Source organism: Lithobates pipiens, unplaced genomic scaffold (genome assembly GCF_037356315.1).
Source record: "Lithobates pipiens isolate NorthernLeopardFrog02 unplaced genomic scaffold, aLitPip1_a1.2 Scaffold_19, whole genome shotgun sequence".
NCBI classification, from domain to species: Eukaryota; Metazoa; Chordata; class Amphibia; order Anura; family Ranidae; genus Lithobates; species Lithobates pipiens.
Window position 1 is genome coordinate 124,796,983 of NW_027507764.1, and position 23,436 is coordinate 124,820,418.

Genomic DNA, 23,436 nt, shown 5'->3' on the forward strand with positions numbered 1-23,436 from the left:
AAACAGCAGTGGGGGTGGGGCGGAGCCACGGCTCTGTGTGTGAATGGACACACAGAGCAGGGGCTCAGAAGCAAGTCTACTCTGGTGCCCCCATAGCATACTGCTTGCTATGGGGGAACTTGGCAGGAGGGAGGGGTCAAGAGCACCGAGGGGGGCGAGAAAAGGAGGATTAGGGCTACTGTGTGCAAAACCTCTACACAGAGCAGGCATGACATGTTTGTTTTATTTATTTTTTTATTAGCCTTCAATATCACTTTAAGTTTAAAATCTGGCTGGCATTCACATCACTGGAACTTGCCTAGCAGCCATAACACTCATAATGCCATGAATATTGTGATTTGTACTGAGGCCTGAATTATCCCTTGTAGAATGGGAGAGATGTAAGGTAAATAGGGCAGCAAACATGCTTTAGAAAGTGAACAGGCTCATGGCCAGAATTTTAGCTTACCGTATATACTCGAGTATAAGCCGAGATTTTCAGCCCCTTTTTTTAGGCTGAAAGTGCTCCCCTCGGCTTATACTTGAGTCACCGCCGTCTGTCTACCCGATCAGCGTGTCGTGCAGACAGACGGCGGCCATTCCACTATTCAAAAGCCGCGCCTCCCTGTCTGTGATAGGCGGAACACTCAATTTCCCAGCAGTCAGTGGTCCGCCTATCACGGACATCCGCTCATCCTTATACTACGGACGAGGATGTCCGTGATAGGCGGAACACAGACTGCTGGGAAATTGAGTGTTCCGCCTATCACAGACGGAGGCGCGGCTTTTGAACAGTGGAATGGCCGCCGTCTGTCACAGACGAGAAGAGGTGCGGCGATCCTGGCATGGCTGCCGTATGTGCAGAAGGACACAGGCTCAGGACACAGGTAGGCTGGACACACAGGGCGGCTGGACACACAGGGATGGACGGACACACAGGGATCGACAGACACACAGGGATCGACAGACACACAGGGATGGACGGACACACAGGGATGGACGGACACACAGGGATGGACGGACACACAGGGATGGACGGACACACAGGGATCGACAGACACACAGGGATGGACGGACACACAGGGATGGACGGACACACAGGGATGGACAGGCATGTCTCACCCTCGGCTTATACACGAGTCAATAAGTTTTCCCATTTTTTTTGTGGTAAATTGGGGGCCTCAGCTTATATTCGGATCGACCTATACTCGAGTATATACAGTATTCTTTATAGGGTACCTCCACTTTTGTTTGTAATGTGTAACACATATTAGTAATACACAATGCATTTTGTAATTTATTCATATAAATTGACTTGCTAGTCAGCAGGTAGCTAAAATCTTTTAAACTTGGAACAAATTTAGTGAGCTTCTTTGTATGGGGGCATTCTGTGCACTACTGGTGTACAAAATTGTAATTTCAAGCTCATTTGAAAATCTTTCTGTTTGCTCCTAAAAGTTTTTCCCTTACAACAACATTGGGTTTAATTGTGTGACTATAGCAGATAACTCTATCCATCCCAATCAGTACTCAAGAAGCAGGAAGTGGCTATAGAAAGGAGTCTGCATTGTGATTTGCTAAATCTGTGCAATATATTAAAAATATATATATATTTAAAAAAATAAATAAATAAATTTACATCACTATGCAAATTTTTTAGGCAGATGTGAAGAAATGCTGTAAAGTTAGAATGCTTTCAAAACAATAGATTTTAATTGTTTATTTTTATCGATTTACAAAATGCATAGTGGGTGAATGGAAGAAAAAAAAATCTAAGCCAAATCAATATTAGGCGCCCATTTGACTTCAAACCAGCATCAGTTCTCCTAGGTACACACAGTCAAAGCTTAATTGAACAATCTGAAGTTAGCAGCTGATTGCACTCTCCAGTTATCGTAAATAAACACTACAGTGCTTGTGCACACCGTTTTTGAAGGAACTCGGTAGGTTGGTTGTTCCAAAAATTTGCAGAACTAACCACAGATATTCTATGGATATAGGCTGGCTCGAATCCTTTTGTCTCTTTGTGTAATTCCAGATAGTCTAACCCCCCACAGAGCCCTGATCTCAACATCACCCAGTCTATCATTTCCAGGACTCCTTCTTCTTTATGCTGAAGATAGTTCTTAATGACACTGGCTGTATGCTTGGGGTTGTTGTCCTGGCGCAAAATAAATTTGGGGCCAGTCACATGCCTGCCTGATCGTATGGCACAAGGGATGAGTATATGCTTGTATTCCGACTTCCTTCAAAAACTGTGTACAAGTGTATCTAAAAGAATCATTGTTATTTATAAGGCAAAGGGTGGTCATACCAAATATTGATTTGATTTGGATTTCTTTTCTGTTCATTTACTTTCCATTTTTTTCATTGATGAAAATAAACTATTAACACTTTTATTTCTGAAAGCATTCTTAATTTACTGCATTTTTCACACCTGCCTAGATTTTCAAATTACTGTGGGTTTTATTTACTAAAACTGGAGAGTGCAAAATCTGGTGCATGGTAGCCAATCAACTTCTAGTCTTTTTTTTTTCAAAGCCTAATTGAGCAAGCTGAAGTTAGAAGCCAATTGGCTACCATGTACAGTTGCACCAGACTTTGCACTCTCCAGTTTTTGTAAATAAACCCGTGTGTGTATATATATTTATATAAAAATATGTGCATCCCTTGAAATTAACTGTTTTTCTGCAGAAATTTGCCATAAAATGTTATCTGATCTAAGCCACAATAATAGACAAACACAATGTGCTTAAGCTGGTCACATACAAACATAGCTAATTTCTTGTGTCTTTATTGAACACACCCATTAAACATTCACAGTGCTAGAGGAAAAAGTAAGTGAACCTATTCTATATACTAATTACTAGGGATACACCGATACTAGGCATTTTCACAAGCATCGGTACTTGGGAAAATGCTCCGATACTGAAAACTGATACCGGAAGTGACGTCAGTTGGGGGCGGGACACCTCCTCCTCCCCTCCGGCAGTGGGGTTCAGAGCAGTACAGGCCTTACGGTACCAGGACAAGGGGGGTTCGAGAAAATCCACAGCACAGGGAGAACAGGCTGACAGCTGGCCAAACCAACACTCCTGCTCCCAGCTATCTTTTTTTCATCCTCTCCTGCCTCTGTAACAAGAAGAGGATGGGTGATGTCATGACTCCTCCCATCCTGTCACTGCGCAGAGAGCAAGAGCTAGCTGGATGGCTGGCCGCTATCCAATAACAGAGAGTGGGTGGGTCGCCAAAGGGAAAGGGGCTGGACAGCATCAGCACGTGTGTTTCTATGTGAGGCAGCTGTGGAATCGTCCCTTCAAGCAGAACCCAGTAATGAGGAGAGCAAGTTCTGCAAACAGGATAGTGTAGTATGTACAGAACAGTGTCAGCAGTGTACAGACCCATCTTATACACTAGCACCATACAGTATATACAGAACAGTCTGTACCCCAACATTGTACTGTATATGTTATACACACACCAGTCTGTAAATAATGTAAGGTACGGTGTCAATGAATAGACTGGTCTTTACCTAACGCCCTGTACTGCTCCATCCTAACACCCTCCTAACAACCTGTACTGCGCCATCCTAACGCCCTGTACTGCGCCTTCCTAACACTCTCCTAACGCCCTGTACTGCGCCTTCCTAATGCCCTGTACTGCGCCCTCCTAACGCCCTGTACTGTGCCCTCCCTGTGTTGCCTCCTCCTTCCCCCCCACCAGTTGTCATATCTGCCCCATGTCTCTCAATGACACTCCCATCCTCTTCCCCCAGCAATCACAACCTTTTTCTTCTCAATTCTCCCAACCCACAATCCCTATTTCAACCCACCCTCAACTACCCTGCCCTCACTTACCCCTCTACTTCCCACCTTGTCCTCACCCCAGCCTTGCCCAACTCCTTAACAACCCCCCTCCCAAACCACCCCCCTACCTACACGATAGGTATCGGTTATTGGTATTGGTGAGTACTTACAAAAAAGTATTGGTACTTGTACTCGGTGTTAAAAAAGTGGTATCGGACCACCAGAGATCTATTCCACTATGGAAGGTTGGTGGACCCCTGTACACGTAAACTGAAATCCTTCACAGAACTGCAGGCCAAATTTGATTTGCCGAAGCAAGCATTCTATGGGTACCTCCAAATCCGCCACTACACCTTGACATTTGCACCGCACCTGCAATTCTCCCCACCTACTCCATTTGAGAATCTTGTCCCGGCAGGATCGGCCCAAAGAGGCCTGATCTCTGACATTTATAAAATTCTTAACGAAAGACCTACTACATTGGTGGGCAAACATACCCATGGATCAATGAAGGATTATATGGACTCAGGTGGCCAAGAGCTTGATTTGCATGTTATACAAAGAAAACACCTACAAAATACTATACTTTTGGTACATGACCCCAGATGTGCTTTATACCATCTATCCAGCTAGTTCAGACCGCTGCTGGCGATGCTTAGAAAACATTGGCCCCTCAGAGGAAACTAGTTGGACACGTCCTCACAGCGGCATGCTGTCTGGTGGCGCTGAATTGGAAACGCAGCTCCCCCCTGACTGAAGGAGCTCTATACACTAGAATAAGGGATATAGGATTAATGGAGCAAATGACATTGAGTATTAGAGACCGCCTGGATGCTCATAATGTGATCTGGGAGCTGTGGCACTGTCGGGAGGAACAAAGAGACCCGGACAGTGGCACAAGCTGACGTTGACCTACCCTACACCCACCCCCTTCTCTATTCTACTTTCTTCCCACTAATGGGAGTCCTTATACTCCAACAAATGTTACAAGTTAAAAGGTTTGGTTACTTACTACTTGAGATAGAGAATGAATAACCGGATACTAGCATTTTGGATCTTGCTTTCCAGATAGAGAGTAATTCAGCATTTAGGTTATATGGCAGCTGTGTATGCTAAGATAGCAAGTACTTAATGTGTAAATGTATGAACACTGCACTTGAAATGTATCTCGAATAATACTAAATAAAATTGTTATTGATAAAAAAAAAAGTGGTATCGGTGCAACCCTACTAATTACTTAAACGAATGCTAATTGGAGTCAGAAGTTTGCACACCTGAAGTCTAATTATTTTAGAGGTGCGATTTAGGGAAACACCCCAAGATAACAAAAAAGAAGGGAACACAGGAGCAACACAGCAACAGAACCTGCTGCTGATGCTTGGTTCTGTATAAATTGCAGTGAATGCAGGTGGGCCTACACTAAACTCTCTAGTCACATAAACTGCTGTTCGCTGCAAAGTATCAGTAGCAAATACAGTGTATCTGGAAAATATTCACAGCGCTTCACTTTTTCCACATTTTGTTATGTTACAGCCAGGGGTGTTGCTAGGTCTACAAGCTAGAGCCCATAGCAGCGTAGTAAAGAAAGTCATATGCTTGGGTGGGCATACATATGTATATACAGTAATATACGTGTGTGTATATATCCCCAGAGAGCCCCCCACTTACATCAGGGTCCCCAGAGAGCCCACCCTTACATCAGGGTCCCCAGAGAGCCCCCCTTACATCAGGGTCCCCAGAGAGCCCCCTCCTTACATCAGGGTCCCCAGAGAGCCCCCTCCTTACATCAGGGTCCCCAGAGAGCCCCCCACTTACATCAGGGTTCCCAGAGAGCCCCCTTTACATTAGGGTCCCCAGAGAGAATCCCCCTTAAAATCAGGGTCCCCAGAGAGCCTCCCCTTGCATCAGAGTCCCCAGAGAACCCCCCACACTTACATCAGGGTCCCCAGAGAGCCTCCCCTCCCCTTGGGGACCTCTGTAGAGACTCGGGGCAATGGGCCCCAGATTTGGGGCTATAGCCTCAAAAGCCACCCCCTAGGGTTACAGCCTTATTTCAAAATAGATTAAATTCATTATATTTCACTAAACTCTACAAACAATGCCCATAATTACAATGTGAAAGAAGTTTGTTTGAAATCTTTTCAAATTCATTAAAAATCAAAAATGAAAAAATCACATGTACATAAGTATTCACAGCCTTTGTCATGACACTCATTGAGCTCTGGTGCATCCTGTTTCCATTGATCATCCTTAAGATGCTTCTACAACTTGATTGGAGTCCACCTGTGGTAAATTCAGTTGATTGGACATGATTTGTAAAGCACACTGCTGTCTATATAAGGTCCCACAGATAACAGTGCATGTCAGAGCACAAACCAAGCCATGAAGTCCAAGGAATTGTCTGTAGACCTCCGAGACAGGATTATATTAAGGCACAGATCTAGGGAGGGGTACAGTAAAATTTCTACAATGAGCGCAGTGGCTTCCATCATCCGTAAGTGAAAGAAGTTTGGAACCACCAGGACTCTTCCTAGAGCAGGCCACCGAGCGAAACTGAGCAACTGAGAAGGGCCTTAGTCGGTGAGGTGACCAAGAACCTGTGGTCACTCTGACAGAGCTCCAGCGTTTCTCTGTGGAGAGAGGATTAATTTCTAGAAAATCAACCATCTCTGCAGCACTCCTCCAATCAGGCCTGTATACTAGAGTGGTCAGATGAAATCCACATGTGTAAAAGGCACATGACAGGCTGCATGGAGTTTGCCAAAAAGCACCTGAAGGACTCTTAGATCATGAGAAACAAAAATCTCTGGTCTCATGAAACATAGATTGAACTCTTTGGCCTGAATGGCAAGCACTGTCTGGAGCAAACCTGGAATGTTCCTCCTCTGGCCTATACCATCCCTAAAGCGAAGCATGGTGGTGGCAGCATCATGCTGTGGGTATGTCTTTTTAGCAGCAGGAACTGGGAGACTAGTCAGGCTCGAGAGAAAGATGAATGCAGCAATGTGCAGAGACATCCTTGATGAAAACCTGCTCCAGAGCGCTCTGAACCTCAGACTGGGATGAAGGTTCATCTTCCAACAGGACAACGACCCTAAGCACACAGCCAACATAACAAAGTGCCCCAACCAGAGCCCAGACATGAACCTGATTAAACATCCCTGAAGAGAACTGAAAATGTCTGTGCACTGACACTCTACATGCAACCTGATGGAGCTTGAAAGGTCCTGCAAAGAAGAATGGGAGAAACTGCCCAAAAGTAGGTGTGCCAAACTTGTAGCATCATACTCAAAAAGACTTGAGGCTGTAATTGATGCCTAAGGTGCTTCAACAAACTATTGAACAAAGGCTTTGAATACTTATGTACATGCAATTTATTTTTTTCGTTTTTTTTTTATAAATTTGGAAAATTTTCAAACAAATCTCTTTCATGTTTTCATTATGGGGTATTGTTTGTAGAATTTCAAGGAAAATAATGAAATTAATCCATTTTGGAATAAGGCTGTAACATAACAAAATGTGGAAAAAGTGAAGAGCTGTGAATACTTTCCGGATGCACTGCATAAAGCACAGAATATGGTATATAGCACTGAGTATTGTACTGTATCTAGCACAAAGCTGAAGTAGCACATAGTACACTAACCAACTCTGATTACCTGATGGCGCTCTCAGCTGTCCCTCACTCACAAACAAAAAGACAGAGCTCAGACGTGTTTGGATGCTAGTCTTAACATCGGTTATAGAGCCCATCAAGAAGCTTTTCCTAAACTGGGCCAATCATCTCCATAGTTACATAGTAGATGAGGTTGAAAAAAGACACACGTCCATCAAGTCCAACCTATGTGTGTGATTATGTCAGTGTTACATTGTATATCCCTGTATGTTGTGGTCGTTCGGGTGCTTATCTAATAGTTTCTTGAAACTATTGTTGCCCCCCACTGAGACCACTGCCTGTGGATGGGGATTCCACATCCTTGCCGCTCTTACAGTAAAGAACCCTCTACGTAGTTTAAGGTTAAACCTCTTTTTTTCTAATTTTAATGAGTGGCCACGAGTCTTGTTAAACTCCCTTCTGCGAAAAAGTTTTATCTCTATTGTGGGGTCACTAGTATTTGTATATTGAAATCATATCCCCTCTCAAGTGTCTCTTCTCCAGAATGAATAAGTTCAGTGCTTGCCACCTTTGCTCATAACTAATATTCTCCAGACCGTTTATTACCTTTGTTGCCCTTCTTTGTACTCGCTCCATTTCCAGTACATCCTTCTTGAGGAATGGTGCCCAGAGCTGGACAGCATACTCTAGGTACAGCCACATCAGAGTCTTGTAGAGCGGAAGAATTATCGTTCTATCTCTTAATCCCCTTTTTAATGCATGCCAATATTCTGTTTGCTTTGTTAGCAGCAGCTTGGCATTGCATGCCATTGCTGAGCCTATCATCTACTAGGACCCCTAGGTCCTTTTCCATCCTAGATTCCCCAGAGGTTCTCCCCCCCCAGTGTATAGTTTACATTCATTTTTTTTGCCACCCAAATGCATTATTTTACATGTTTCTACATTGAACCTCATTTGCCATGTAGTTTCCCACCCCATTCATTTGTTCAAAACTTTTTGCAAGGTTTCCACATCCTGCGGAGAAGTTATTGCCCTGCTTAGCTTAGTATTGTCCGCAAATACAGAGATTGAACTGTTTACCCCATCCTCCAGGTCGTTTATGAACAAATTAAACAGGATTGGTCCTGATGCTTTTGCAAAATCCAGATACACCACGTCTATGGGCCTTCTTTTATCTAGATGGCAACTCACCTCCTCATAGAAGAATAATAGATTGGTTTGGCAAGAACGATTCTTCATACATCCATGCCAATTACTGCTAATGATACAGTTCTCATTACTAAAATCCTGTATATGGTCTCTTATCATTCCCTCCAAGAGTTTACATACTATTGATGTTAGGCTATGGACTTACCAGGCTGCACAGGGGGGTTTTGTCGGATATTCCGACTGTGTGTGGTCTCCATCGGACTGTTTCCATCGGAATATCCGATGGACCAACTTTTCCAACTTGCCGGTAAAATTTTCCGACAAAATGCTCCGATCGGACATACTCCGATCATGTGTAGCCTACTCCGATGGACAAAGTGCCACGCATGCTCAGATCAAATTCCTAGACCAAAGCTGTTGGCGACTAGCCTGAACGTAGTTCCGTCCTAACGAAATAACGTCATCACGTTATGTACAATCGGATTTTCCGACAACTTTGTCCGACCGCGTGTATGCAACAGTTTCGGACAAAATCCGTCAGACAAAATCCAATAGATTTGGTTGCCGAAATGTCCGACCGTGTGTACAAGGGCTTAAAGCAAACCCATCTCTCTTTTGTGTTCTTTGTTCCTAAGATTTTATCCTAATTTATGCCTTCTAGCAAGGTTTGTAATTTAGGGAAGTTGGCTCTCTTGAAATTCAATGTCTTTGTTTTCCCTTTATGTTATCTATTTGTGTGATTTATACTAAAGCCAATTGACCTGTGATCACTGTTACCTAAATTTCCACGTATTTCCACATCTGTGATCAGGTCTTTATTGTTGGTAATCAGTAGATCCAGTAACACTTTATTTATAGTTGGTGCGTCTACATGTGACCCATAAAATTGTCCTGCAAGACATTTAGGAACTGGCGAGCCTTAGCAATTTGACATTTGTTTTCCTGCAAATACTTACATTCATGTCTCATATTCTGCTTGAAACAGCTGTTAAAAAAAATAATCTCTGTAGTTAATACAGTATACTACATACTACAAGGCTGGAACCACACCTTAATTAGGCTGCATTCACACTACTGCACTTTGAATCGCGGGCAGATTTTCTGCAAATCTGCCCATGATTTGCCAGCACTGATGTGTGAATGGCAAATCACGGAACTCAAATTTTAGTGGCCATTCATTGGAATAACAAATCAAATCGCGTTGAGAGTCTGTCACGATTGTCACGCGATAAAATGTGCTACAATCGATAGCAAAGAAGCTCCAGGACTTTTTTGGGGGCAACGTGCTTCCCGCGATGTGGATTGTCAAATTGTGGGCAGATTCACGGCAAATCTGCCTTCGATTCAAAACGCTGTAGTGTAAATGCAGCCTTACCCTGTGGTAAGGCATGTTAAAACCTGAATTTTTTTAATGATGCTATTCATTCACAGGAAATTTGTTTTACAGCTGTACAAAAACACACCAGAAAAAGTAAATACTGTTACTTTTGTATTAAAATAAGGGGGGAAGTGCTGCAGTTGGTTTGGATTTGGCCTGACCACATCCCAAAAATTGTACAAAAAAAGTTACCTCTTGGGGATTTTTAAGGGAAAAGACAAATGCTTAGTAGTATAGTAAGTAATTGAAGAATTTTATTAACAACAAAATTAGACGTATGTGGGCAAGAACAGCCCACGTGAATGTAAGACGCATTAACAGGTGTATTGGTAAAAAAAAGATAAAGAAAAGGATGCAATAAACAGAGAGCATAAAGAGCAAATACAGGTAATGTATTCCGACGCGTTTCAAGTATTTCAACTCTTCTTCAGGGAAATTGGATCAGCATAAGTACATATATATGTATAAAGAAAAAGCAATATGAGAAACACATATAGCTGGTACATGAAAGTACAGAAGCATTGATATAGTGACATCAAATGACGAGACAACTGAAAATGTACTGAACCTGTATTGAAAGCTCAGTTCATCATGAGTGCATCCAAAAAAAATTTCTACATAAAAACACAAAACCATAGAGGGCCCTGGTGCGGTAATCAGCAGGGAGGGGAAGGTTACGCTGCTCTGTGCCCCCGCAACGGTTCAGAACTGGGGGCGATGCACGTCCATCAAAAACCCCCCCAACAGGGAAAGGGTTAATCCGAACAAAGGGCGTCTGAAGGGTCCCTCCAATAATCCCAGAGAGGGCAACCTATCAGTAAAGAGTAAATGAGAAATGTATAAGGAAGACCCGGGTGCAGTTCGTCAATAATGTGACGTGGTTGCACTGGGAGACAATCGTGATAGTAGTAATGCAGTAATTACCTGGTGAGGCCACAAAGGGGAAGAAAACCAATACTGGTGACAGTCAGGTTAGACTGGCTGGGCTCCCACAGGCTAGGCTGGTAGACGGCATATAAGCTGGGACAGCCGAAGGAGTGTGGTCCCAGAGAGGGGGGTACCCTAGGCTGAGAGCCTGCTTGTGGTGTGCAGGCAGTGCGTACACCTATGGATAGAGGGAACCATGAGTAGGTAAGGTAGCATAACCAATAGTAGTGCTGGTGGCGGTCCCCACATAAGTGGGACGGCTAGCTCAGCAATGAAAGTTAGAGGGTTCCAAGTAGACTGGATGTGCTAAAAGTCATGGGGTACTTATCAGGGCTCGAGGTATAGCAAAAAGCGTCATGCAGAGTAAGTAGCAGCGGCACTGGCATGTGCCGTCTATATGAAGGTAGCAGAAGTGGGAGTGGCCTGGGAGCCCGCCCCCTCGCGCGAGGTGTGCACAGTAGGTGGAGAGCGTCCAGGGCCTGGAGCGTGTGTGGAGACACACCAGGGAAAGTTCAGGGTAGGTTGTTCAGCATGGCGGAGGTGGAAAGTCATGGTATGGCAGGGGTGGCGGACGAAAGTTTGCTGGGTTTTTGGCAGGGATCAAGGAACTGGTTACAAAGTTTGAAAAAGAGGATGGGGCCTCTGCCAATCCGGTGGCGGCCTGGGTCCCTCCGGCTGGGGCGGCAGTGCCTTCCATGGTGTCCGGGGGGGGAGAAAAACCCTCCAACGGCGGTGGCGGGGCAGGCGGTGGACAAGACCACAGGGGACACAGGGGCCAAACAAGATGTTATTCGGTTAGCGGATTTAGCAAAGTGCGAGGTATATGTTTGCTTTGAGGGGCCCCTGGGTGCTCACCTGAATGCAGAAGTGCATGAAAAAATATGCAAGGGTGAGTATGTGGAAATCTTCTCGCTGCTGCCGTTAGAGAAATTTAATTTGGATAAAGTGAAACCGGATACCTAGAATGTTTGAACTGGCTGCAGGCAGTCGCCATCATGGCGAGTGTTATTGGGGAGAACGCGGAATACTGTTCAGTGCTCTTTTGTTACCTGGATTCGGTAGTTCAGGCATATAAAGTTTATGGGGGCATGGCGTGGCTGCGATATGACGAGCAGTTCCGGCAGAGGGGGTGATACGACCGTCGTTGAGATGGTACCACAAGGACATCAGCCTGTGGATGCGCCTCATGACATTGGCAAGGGCCCCGGGGCAGTTTTTTCAGGGGGAGGCCGGTGGACCTTCATCCCCAGGACAATCGGCTGGTAAGAAAAAGGGGTTTTGCTGGCAGATTAATGAGGGCTCCAGCAGGTTTGGGGGAATGTCGCTACAAGCACGAGTGCTCAGGTTGTGGGGGAGCCCATCCACTGTCCAGATGTTTTAAGCAAGGTAGAAGTCGATCCGGAGAGGCTGCGAACAAGAGGGAGGACGCCGGTGATGGTGGAAAGGATGCGGCTGTTTCTCGGTAGGTATCCAGATCGGAAGGTGTCCCGATTACTGGAAAAGGGTTTTGCGGAGGGGTTTAGGATTCCCTGTACTTTGGACGTGGTCCCGCCTTCAGCACGCAATTTGAGATCGGCCAGGCAACATTCGGACGTGGTTTCAGGAAAACTGTATAAGGAAGTTGCTTTGGGACGCATGGGGGGACCTTTTACATCTGTGCCACTTCCTGATTTGGTAGTGTCCCCGTTGGGGGTAGTCCCCAAGAAGGAACCTAACAAATGTAGGCTCATCCGCCACCTCTCTTTTCCAAAAGGGGGGGTCGGTTAATGATGCCATTGATCCGGAGGAGTGTATGGTGACTTACACTTCCTTTGACGTGGCAGTGGGTTGGGTGCAACATTGTGGCCAGGGTGCACTGATGGCAAAGGTAGATGTAGAATTGGCCTTTCGGTTGCTTCTGGTCCACCCAGATAGTTTTAGGCTATTGGGTTGTTATTGGGACAACGGTTTCTACGTGGACCAATGTCTCCAGATGGGGTGCTCCATCTCATGCACGCTGTTCGAACAGTTTAGCTCATTCGTCGAATGGGTGGCTAGGGACGTATCGGGTTTGAATTCCATCATTCATTAGCTGGACGATTTCCTATGTGTGGGCCCTGCAGAGTCGAGGATCTGTGGGGTGCTCCTGGCAACGCTGGAGCACATAGCAGATCGGTTTGGCATACCATTGGCACCAGAAAATACGGAAGGACCTCGCATGGTCATCACTTTTATGGGCATTGTCATAGACTCTGGAGCAATGGAATGCAGTTTGCCGGAAGACAAGCTGACGAATCTCAAGGCAGAAATTAGGGGTATGATTGGACAAGCTCCGGACATTGCAATCGCTGTTGAAGAAGTTCAATTTTGCATGTAGGATATTGCCCATGAGGAGGGTGTTTTGCCGTCGGCTGTCAGCAAGCACAGCAGGGATGAAATCACCAATGCACTATGTGCGTTTGGTAAAAGCTCACAGGGAAGATTTAAGAGTGTGGCATTCCTTTTTGGAATCCTTTAATGGTAGGGCTTTGTGGATGTCGGGCCCAGTGAGCAACTTCGTGGGAACTTCGTGGCCACAGTCTTGGATTGATGTGGGGTTTACAAAAAATCTGGTACTGCTGGAATTGTTTCCGGTAGTGCTGGCGGTCAAACTGTGGGGAGCCTCTTTCAGGGATCTGAAAGTGCGGTTTCACTGAGACAATCTTGGGGTGGTACAGGTGATCAATAGAGTATCTGCATCATCTCCTCCAGTTGTACAGCTACTACAACATTTGGTGCTAAAGTGTTTGCAGCTAAATGTGTTTATCTATGCAGTGCATCTCCCAGGGGTGGAAAATGTCATAGCTGATGCACTCTCTCACTTTCAGTGGAACAGGTTCCGAGAGTTGGTGCCGGAAGTGGAGCAACAAGGAGTACCCTGTCCCATCTGGTTGTGGCAGATTGCATTGGACAAGTCGCCGAATGGATCAGGAGGTCGGTGAGTGTAGCGACGTGGGCTGCTTACAACAAGGTATGAAAGGAGTGGGGGGCTTTCGCGCACAGGATAGAAGAGGATCCCATGGGACCAGAGGTGCGATTACTGGTTCTGTATTTCATCTCCAAAAACATGGAGGATGGAGCGTCAGGGTCGGCGTCAAGTAAGAAAATGGCGGGTTTAGCGTTTTTATTCAAGTGGCAAGGGTTGCCGGATTTTATGAAAGATTTTTGTGTGTGGCAGGCTATAAAGGGATATAGGCGGTCATTTAGTCTCCCGGACTCTCGGCGTTGTTTCATATCCTGCAGGGGATTGTGGCACAGTTACAGGGGGTGTGTTCTACATATGAGTTTCTGTTGTTCAGGGTGGCTTTTTTGTTGGCGTTTTTTGGGGCTTTTCAGATTGGGGAGTTGGTTAGCCCATCAAAAAAGGTGGTGGGACGGGACGTGATTTGCAGTGAAGAAAGGGTCTCCTTGCAGTTGCGGAGATCAAAGATGGATCAGGACGGAAGGGGGAATAAGGTACAGGTTTTCCAATTGTCAAGCTCTCCGCTGTGTCCAGCCGGGGCAGTGCAAGTTTTTTTAGCGGTAAGGCTGACGTTGGAAGGGTCCTTTTTAATACATGAAGGTGGATGGCCATTATCAAAGCTTCAGTTTGTTAGCATTTTTAGGAAATGTTTGTGGTTATTGGGTTTGGAAAAAAAGGAATTTTCTTTGCATTCATTCAGAATAGGGGCAGCGATGGAGGTGGCCAGGTGTGGGATGGATGAGGAATTGGTAAAGCGCATTGGGTGCTGGGAGTCAGGGAGGTTTAAGTTGTACATCCGTCCCCAGTTATTGCTGGAATACATTTTAAAAAAAAAAGCATGAACAAGCGGGTAAGGGGAGTGGAGCAATGCTGGGTGAGTAGGGTGTGGAGGTCATGGTCTGTTGCTAATTGCAGGTACGAGTCAAGGCCTAGTATGGATCCTAGGTCATTCCTATGTGTGCTGGAGGGCAAGAAGGGCAGATGTGAGGCCGAACGGGCGACAATTGGGTTTCGCAGGAGGGGAGGTCTGCATCTGGTGGCTGGGATTGTTGTGGAGCATGATGGCATCAGAGGTATACCGCTTTGTACGTCTGGACAGGCCACCCGACGTTTTACTTTTGCACATGGGTGGCAATGACCTGGGAGTGAGATCCATGTTGGATATCACGTGTGACATCAAGTTTGATGTCTTGCGCCTCCACACGGCATTTCCGGACATGGTCATTGTATGGTCGGACATGGTGGCTCGGACATCATGGAGGATGGCCAGGTCTGTGGAAGGGGTTAATAGGGCCCGGGGGAAAATTAACAGGGACGTTAGTAGGTTCATAGTGAGGAATTGGGGATTGGGTATCAGGCATTTGGAGCTGGAGGTGGAGACGTGGAGATATTTCAGGAAGGATGGAGTGCACCTTAATGAGGTTGGTACTGATTTATGGGCTTTAGGACTGCAGGATGGGGTCCAGAGAGCGATAAGGGTGTGGAGGGGTGACCAAAGGTAAAGGTTTTTTTCCCTTGGGTGCTGTGGCTGGTGTTGGTCTTTGCGGGTGAAGGAAGAGATTTTGGAAGGAAGTGTTCAGGACTTGTCGGTGGTAGGGGTCCTGATGGTGGGATTCTAGTGAACGGAGGTTTCGCTGGAAATTGGTAATGGGCACTGGGGTAAGTGGTTGTCTCTGAGCCAGCCTGTCGGCTTGAGGCCTTTTAACATACTGGAGAGGTACCGCAGTGCAGGAAGTTTAAGAGGATCCTGCAAAGACCAGCTCTAGGAAGGACTAACGGTTTTATAACAGATGTTTTATTATGTTAATGTTATTTTTGAATAGAGATTGGTTAAAAAAAGAAGGCTGCTACGGCCTATGTTTACTCCAAAGCGAAAGTGTATGGTCTCTCATTAATAAGGTAAAAGGGGTAAACGGGGTAAGGATATGGGTTGTTAGCAGTAAGTACATCTGTTATACAATAGTCATGACATCCTTTATCCAGTGTAAGTTAATTGATATCATTTACAATCCTATATGCCCTAGCTCTCATAATTGATCTTTCCTGATAACTATTCTTAACATTTTGGTACTGTACTTTATCCAGGGTGAAATATGCACACAGGTCTATCAGTGCCACTTTCCTGCCTCCAAGAAGGTACTTCTGGAATGGGATATGCATTAGCTTGTTTAACACATATAAAACAGTTTTTGCTGAAAAAAAAAATATTTTAAGCAATAACCAGCATGGATTCATGAAAGACAGAATTTGTTAAACAAATCTGATTTATTTTATGAGAAGGTAAGCAAGAAGAAGAGTAGCTGCAGATATAGGGGATTATTTACTAAAGGCAAATCCACTACAAGTGCAGTCACTTTAAATCTGAGGGGTAGATCTGAAATGAGTGGAAACTCTGCTGATTTTATCATCCAATTATGTGCAAGCTAAAGTGCTGTTTTTTTTATTTTCCTTGCATGTCCCCCTCGGATCTACAGCGACTGAACTTCCACGTGCATCTTTCAAGTGCACTTGTAGTGCAAAGTGGATTTGCCTTTAGTAAATAACCCCCATTTGTATACTTGGATTTTGCAAAAGCGTTTGACACAGTCCCCCACACATGACTAAGGTGTGTAAGGTAAAGTCTACAGGCTTGGAAAAATCAGTTTGTAAATGGATAGAAAACTGGTGCAGCAATGAACCAGGTCCCCTTTGGTCTAATGAGAACCTCCAGAGTTAGGGACAGCTGACATCCTTCTGTGTAGAGTGGGTTACAAGGCATGGTGTGTGTAATGCAAGGTAGATTCATGGGAGCCAGACACCTCTTGAATGCAAAGAGATTTATTTTCTCTTGAACAGAACTGTGGAAGAGAGGGTTAGGGCCAGGACACCCTTTAGTAGTTGCAATGGTAAATAGCAGACTCCAAGACTTCTATAGGTAGACAACCATGCAGGGAAAGGCACCCAGCAGGACACCACATCTGCATATGTAGGATTGCTGTCTCCTATGGCATCAGTCAGGGAGGAGGAAAGTTTGGACTATCTCGGTACCTCAAGGACATAAACAAGGATATATATACTTTTTTTAAAAATATGATTTAATAATATATAGAAAATAAAAACATTGTGAAAAAAACACATTGACAAGAATTGTTAAATACAGTCAATAGTTAAGCCATGTGTACTGCTTAAACATTGTAGAAGAGATGGAGATGACCCCCCAATGTTGAAATGGGGTATCAAATATAATGCGTCTTGGTGATTGTCCTTTACTAATTTTGCAGCAATAGCTGCTTCTTCAGAAGGAGCCAGTCATAAGCATCTATTGAAATAAATCATAATTGTAATTTCATATTTAACCGGTTCCCGACCAGCGCACGCCGATGTACGTCGGCAGAATGGCATGAGCAGGCATATTGGCATACAGGTACGTCCAATCTTCAATGCCGCACTGCCATCGCGTGCGCGCCGCTGGCAGCGCGCTCGTGTGCCGGGCGGGACCCCCGTGAGTCCGGTTGCGGGTCCCGCAGACTCAATTGCCGCGGGCATACCCGCGATCGTCTCACGGGACGGCTGAATGGAGGAAATGCCGTGTACACAGCATTTCTCCATTCTGCCTAGCAACTAGTGACGCTGATCTCTGCTCCATGTGATTGGAGCAGAGATCAGTGTTTACTAAATGAAAGCCCAACCCCCCCGCAGTTAGTAACACACCCCTAGGAACACTTAACCCCTACACTGCCACCCACTGGTTAACCCCTTCACTGCCAGTGTCATTTACACAGGAATCACTGCATTTATATAGCAGTGATTACTGTATAAATGACAATGGTCCCAAAAAGGTGTCAAAAATGTCCGATGTGTCTGCCACAATGTCGCAGTCACAATAAAAATCGCTGATCGCCGCCATTACTAGTAAAAAAAAAAATAATAATTATTGATAAAAATGCCATAAAATTATCCCTATTTTGTAAACGCTAAAACTTTTGCGCAAACCAATCAATAATCGCTTATTGCGATTTTTTTTACCAAAAATATGTAGAAGAATATCGGCCTACATATCGGCCTAAACTGAGGGAAAAAAAATTTTTTTATATATTTTTGGGGGATATTTATTATAACAAAAAGTAAAAAATGAGTAAAAAAAAATGAGTTTTTTTCAAAATCGTCGCTCTATTTTTGTTTATAGCGCAAAAAATAAAAACTGCAGGGGTGATCAAATACTACCAAAAGAAAGCTCTATTTGTGGGAAAAAAAGGACGTCAATTTTGTTTGGGAGCCACGTCGCACGACCGCACAATTGTCAGTTAAAGCAACGCAGCGCCGAATCGCAAAAAGTGGTCTGGTCTTTGACCAGCAAAATGGTCCGGTCTGTAAGTAGTTAAACCATTGTTTATAATATTGGTACATATTTCAAAGCAGAAAGATTATTTTCTTTAATATCATACAAAACTAATATGGGTTCTGAGAAAAAGATACACATGCATTGTTACCTAAAAAAGCAGCGGCAGTGTGGCAGCACTGACAGAGGCACCCAAAGGCGTTTCCCCCCACGGCAGACACGGGAGGCACTAAGGACCACTAGGTTCTAGATTTACAAGATTTATAGATAGTATGGTATATCATCTATCAATTATTTTTGGAGAACTGTGTAATACAGAGAATAATAGGTCAAAAGAAAAAGGGTAAAAAACTGAATTAGAGGATATCAAGAGAAAAGGGTAAAGAAAGAGGGGGGGGGGAAGAACAATCACTTCTTGTAGATCTTCACTCCACTGAGCTCCCAGTCTCTCCTCACTAGACTTGCTGATCCACTGCCATGGATCTCCTGAGCTCTTCCAACCTTCTACTGTGTATCTTCCTCAAGCATTGCCCCCCCCCCCCCCCCGCATTCTTGCTGATTCCATAGCTTGGCACTCACAGATACTCCTCAAGCGTCACCCCACTGGCCTGCTCGGTCCCTGTCTTGGCACACAAGGCTGCCCTGCTAGCGTCACCTCTTCTGGCTGGGTCCTTGGCTAAACACCTGCTGAAGTTTCCCAATTCTTCACTGTCCCCAGGTGGTGAGAATACTGCTCTGGTACTTGCTTCAGATACTCACTGTGGTCCATGGTAATAAGGTGGTTGGTCCCTTAGTGGCAACAGCCTGTCCTCTATCTCCGACCACGACAGGTTCTCCGGCTGGCAGAACCATCACTTATGGTTGGACTACAAGCCGCAGTCCCAACCCTATGCTGCACTCTTGCTTCTGGATAGGCCCTCTGTGTCAGGGCTGGGCTCAGCCCTCCCTTCTCTAAGCTGGCTGCTCAGCTGTCAGCTAATTGCCAGCTCCTATCTCTCCACAGTGACTCACCTGTTGATGATATCCTGCCTACTTAAGCTTGTATAATCATTTGATAGCACTATTTTAATACTATACATGTATTGTTAGTTTGCCATTTTATTCATTTCTTAATTCTGACCTATTGAGATGTTATTTCAGGTTATCTATGCACTTCAGATTACCCACTTTTGCCAATAGATTAATTTCCAATTTGTCATCAGTGCTGCACCATCACTTTCCCACTCTTACTATTTGCAATTGTCATTTGCAGTGCTGGCAGCTCCCTCTTTAGACAGTGCGGTATTTAGCACTTTTTTCACTTCTTAAGCTGTCCAGCCCAGATGATCTCTGCCTTGGCCTTGGTCACATCTCTAGAGATGCTGTCCTGTGTTCCTGTTAAAGTCTTCCTTCTGGCTCCAGATCCTGCTTGCTGTTCTACTACGCTCATCTCTGGCTCCCTGACATATTGGCTTGTCTGACTATCCGTTCCGATTCCTAAACTCTTGCTATGTTTAGACTACGTTTACTCTACTTTTTTAAATATTATTAAACAAGTGTGATTTAACTGTACTTCTGTCTCAGTTTGATTCATGGTTTCTAACACTCAGACAGCCTAGGAGCCAGATGTCCCTGGGATAGGCCCCAGGCTCTGGTCTAGCAGCCCGAGGCAGCACAACACATGTCCACCCAGACAGATGTCCAGGTGGCACAGAACCCCAATCACCTGACCTTACCCAAATAAATAGGCTCTCCAAGAAGGCATAGGGACCCAAGAAAATCCCTGCCCATTGGCTGAGATTCCCCATCTATTCCTAATCTGTCCTTGTAATGCCCTTGTCTTATCTAATGTCACCAGATACCCGGCCACCTAGTGACAGAAGAGAGAAGTGCAGCAATTCCAGAATTAGGGTAGAATCAACTGATCTCCTATCAATTGGCCAAGGCAACTATACCTGGCAGGTAAATTAACCTATCAACCCTGCCTAACCATCAGGGTGCTAATCGGCTAAAAGACCGAAATCAGAGTAGTGGATAATGATTCTTACTCTGAATGGTTTAAAGGGGTTGTAAAGGTTTGTTTTTTATTTTCTAAATGGGTTCCTTTAAGCTAATGCATTGTTGGTTCACTTACCTTTTCCTTAAATTTCCCTTCTAAATGTTTTTTTTTTCTTTGTCTGAATTCTTCACTTCTTATAAGCTTGCCCCCATCATCTGAGCCGTTATGGCTGGGGGTTAGTCAGCGTGCTTGCCCCCTCCCTTGGGACTACATCTCTGCGGGGAGACGCTGTGGGACTACATCCCTGCAGGGAGACGCTGTAAAAGTTCACAGCATCTCCCCACAGGGATGTGGTCCCAAGGGAGGGGGCGAGCACGCTGACTAAACCCCAGCCAGAATGGCTCAGATAATGGGGGCAAGCTTACAGGAAGTGAGAAATTCAGACAAAGAAAAAAAACATTTAAAAGGGAAATCAAAGGAAAAGGTAAGTGAACCAACAATGCACTAGCGTAAAGGAACCTATTTAGAAAAAAAAAATGAACCTTTACAACCCCTTGTAGGTTATTAGTGATATACCCCAAGGTTCAGTGTTGGGACCCTTACTTTATAAAATATTTATAAATTATATAGGATTTTGTATTAAAAGTACAATTTCAGTCTTTGCAGATGACACCAAGCTATGCAGTGGAATAACATCCTTATAGTATGTCGCCAACTTACAAGCCAAACTCCATGCACTGTTTGTTTGGGTGACTAAGTTGCAAATGGGGTTTAATGTTAACCACTTCAGCTCTGGAAGGTTATACCCCCTTCCTGACCAGAGTGTTTTTTGCAATTTGGCATTGCGCTACTTTAACTGGAAATAGCGTGGTCATGCAACATTGTACCCAAATGAAATTGAAGTCCCTTTTTTTCCCACAAATATAGGTTTCTTTTTGGTGGCATTTGATCACCACTGGGATTTTTATTTTTTGTAATATAAATGAAACAAGATATTTTTTACTTTTTGTTATAAAAAATATCCAATAAACAAAATTTTTGTCATAGACTGAAATTTACACAGCTTTTACTTTGACTGCCTATCTAATTTCTTTAGGCGCTAAAATGGCATAGCAGTACAAACCCTCCCCCAAATTACTCCTTTTGGGAAAGTGGACACCCCAAGGAATTTGCTGAGAGGCATGTTGAGCCCATTGAATATTTTTTTTTTCGTCACAAGTGTTAAAATATGACAAAACAAAATTACTTTTTTTTTTTTTACACAAAGTTGTCATTGAAATTATATATTGGACAAACATGCCATGGTTATATGTGGAATTACACTCCAATTTTAAATCTGCTGCTTTTCCTGAGTATGGGGATACCACATATGAGAGATTTTATGGGAGCCTATCCGTTTACGGGTGCCGAAAACCAATCATCGCCTTCAGGTTTTCAAAGGTCGTAGCTCACCCCCCCCTTCAAAATTACCCCTTTTTGGGAAGTAGACACCCAAGCTATTTGCTGAGAGGCATGTTGAATCCATGTAATATTTTATGCTATGCCACAAGTTTCTGGAAAATTAAAAAAAAAAAATTTTTTTTGTTTGTTTTTTTACACAAAGTTGTCACTTAAATGCTGCTACTCCTGAGTATGGGGATACCACATGTGATCAATCACCTACAGGACCCTGAAAACCAATCATCCGCCTTCAGGCTTTCTAAGGGTGTAAATTGCTAATTTGAAGGTTTGCAATTTAAAAAAGAAAAGAAAAAAAAATCCTTTTCTTTGTTTGTTTTCAAAAAAATGTGGCAACAAATAAGGTCTGAAAAATACTCACAATACCTCTTAGCCCTAGTAAACACGATCGGACATTCCGACGGAAAATGTCCGATCGGACCGTGTTGTCGGATAATCCGACTGTGTGTGGGCTCCATTGGACTGTTTCCGTCGGAATATCTGACCGACAAAGTTTTAGAGCTGGGCTATAAAACTTTCCGACAACATGATCCGATCGGAATTTGTCCGATTGTGTGTAGAGAATTCCGATCGGACAAAGTGCCACGCATGCTTAGATCAAATTCCTAGACCAAAGCTATTGGCTACTAGCCTGAACGTAGTCCCGTCGTAACGAAATAACGTCATCATGCTACGTACGATCGGATTTTCCGACAACTTTGTCCGACCGTGTGTATCCAACACAAGTTTTGGACAAAATCCGCCAGACAAAATCCAACAGATTTTGTTGTCGGAATGTCCGTCTGTGTGTACAAGGGCTTAGCCAATACCTTGGGGTGTCCAGACCGATGCCTTTGCATGCCAGCACGGGGAGACAGGGGTATTTATTTTGCTGTTTTCATTTATTTTTACACTGTCCCTTTATGTTTTTATTTTTACCACTTTTATTGTTATCATAGGGAATGTAAATATCCCCCATGATAGCAATATGTAGTGACAGGTAATCTTTTTAAAAAAAAATTTGGTCTATTAGACTCTAGATCTCTCCTCTTCCCTTAAAACATCTGACCACACCAAGATTAGTGTGATAAGATGCTTTCCCAACTTAAAAATGGTGCTGTTTATATCTGGTAAAACTGAAGTGATAAACTATACTGTGGGAGACCAGATATAGTGAATGCAGGGTCCTTAGTAACAACTAGCTATTGTAAAAAAAAAAATAGAACGAATGCCGAAAATAGAAAACAACTTCCAAAATTGGTTTTGTATATTTGGCATTCTTTTTTTTATTTCAATACAAATATAAAAAACGAATGCCAAAGATACGAACCGATTTTCAGAATTCGTTTTGTATGTTTGGAATGGCAATAAAAATAAATTAAAAAAACAGCGTCTGTGTCCCCCCTTCAATGTCTATACCTTAGGTCTGGTATGGATTTTAATGTCCATACCTTAGGTCTCTGAGCTATGACTAAGCACTGTTAAGTGTGAAATGCATCAGCTCATTTGTCCCATTTGTTGCTGTGGCTTGTATCTGTTGGACTTTTTATAAATAAAGGCTGTATTCCAGAGTGTGGCTGTTTAGAACTTTCTTTTTGCCAATGTTTATTTCGTATTCATTGAAATTCATTACTGTTGTATTCGGAAATTCAGATACATCCGAATGACCAAATAATAAAACATTTGTCCAAATTAAAATTCGGAAAGAAATGATCCGCAAAATGTTTAGGCAGAACCTCCTTTACAGTTTGAACAGTGTGAAAGCTATTGTCAGTCAACTTAAACTTTGCCTACACCATGTTATTGCAAAAAAAATAAAAAATTACTTTGAAATATAGATTTGTATGACGTTTTAAAACACTTTGTTGCTA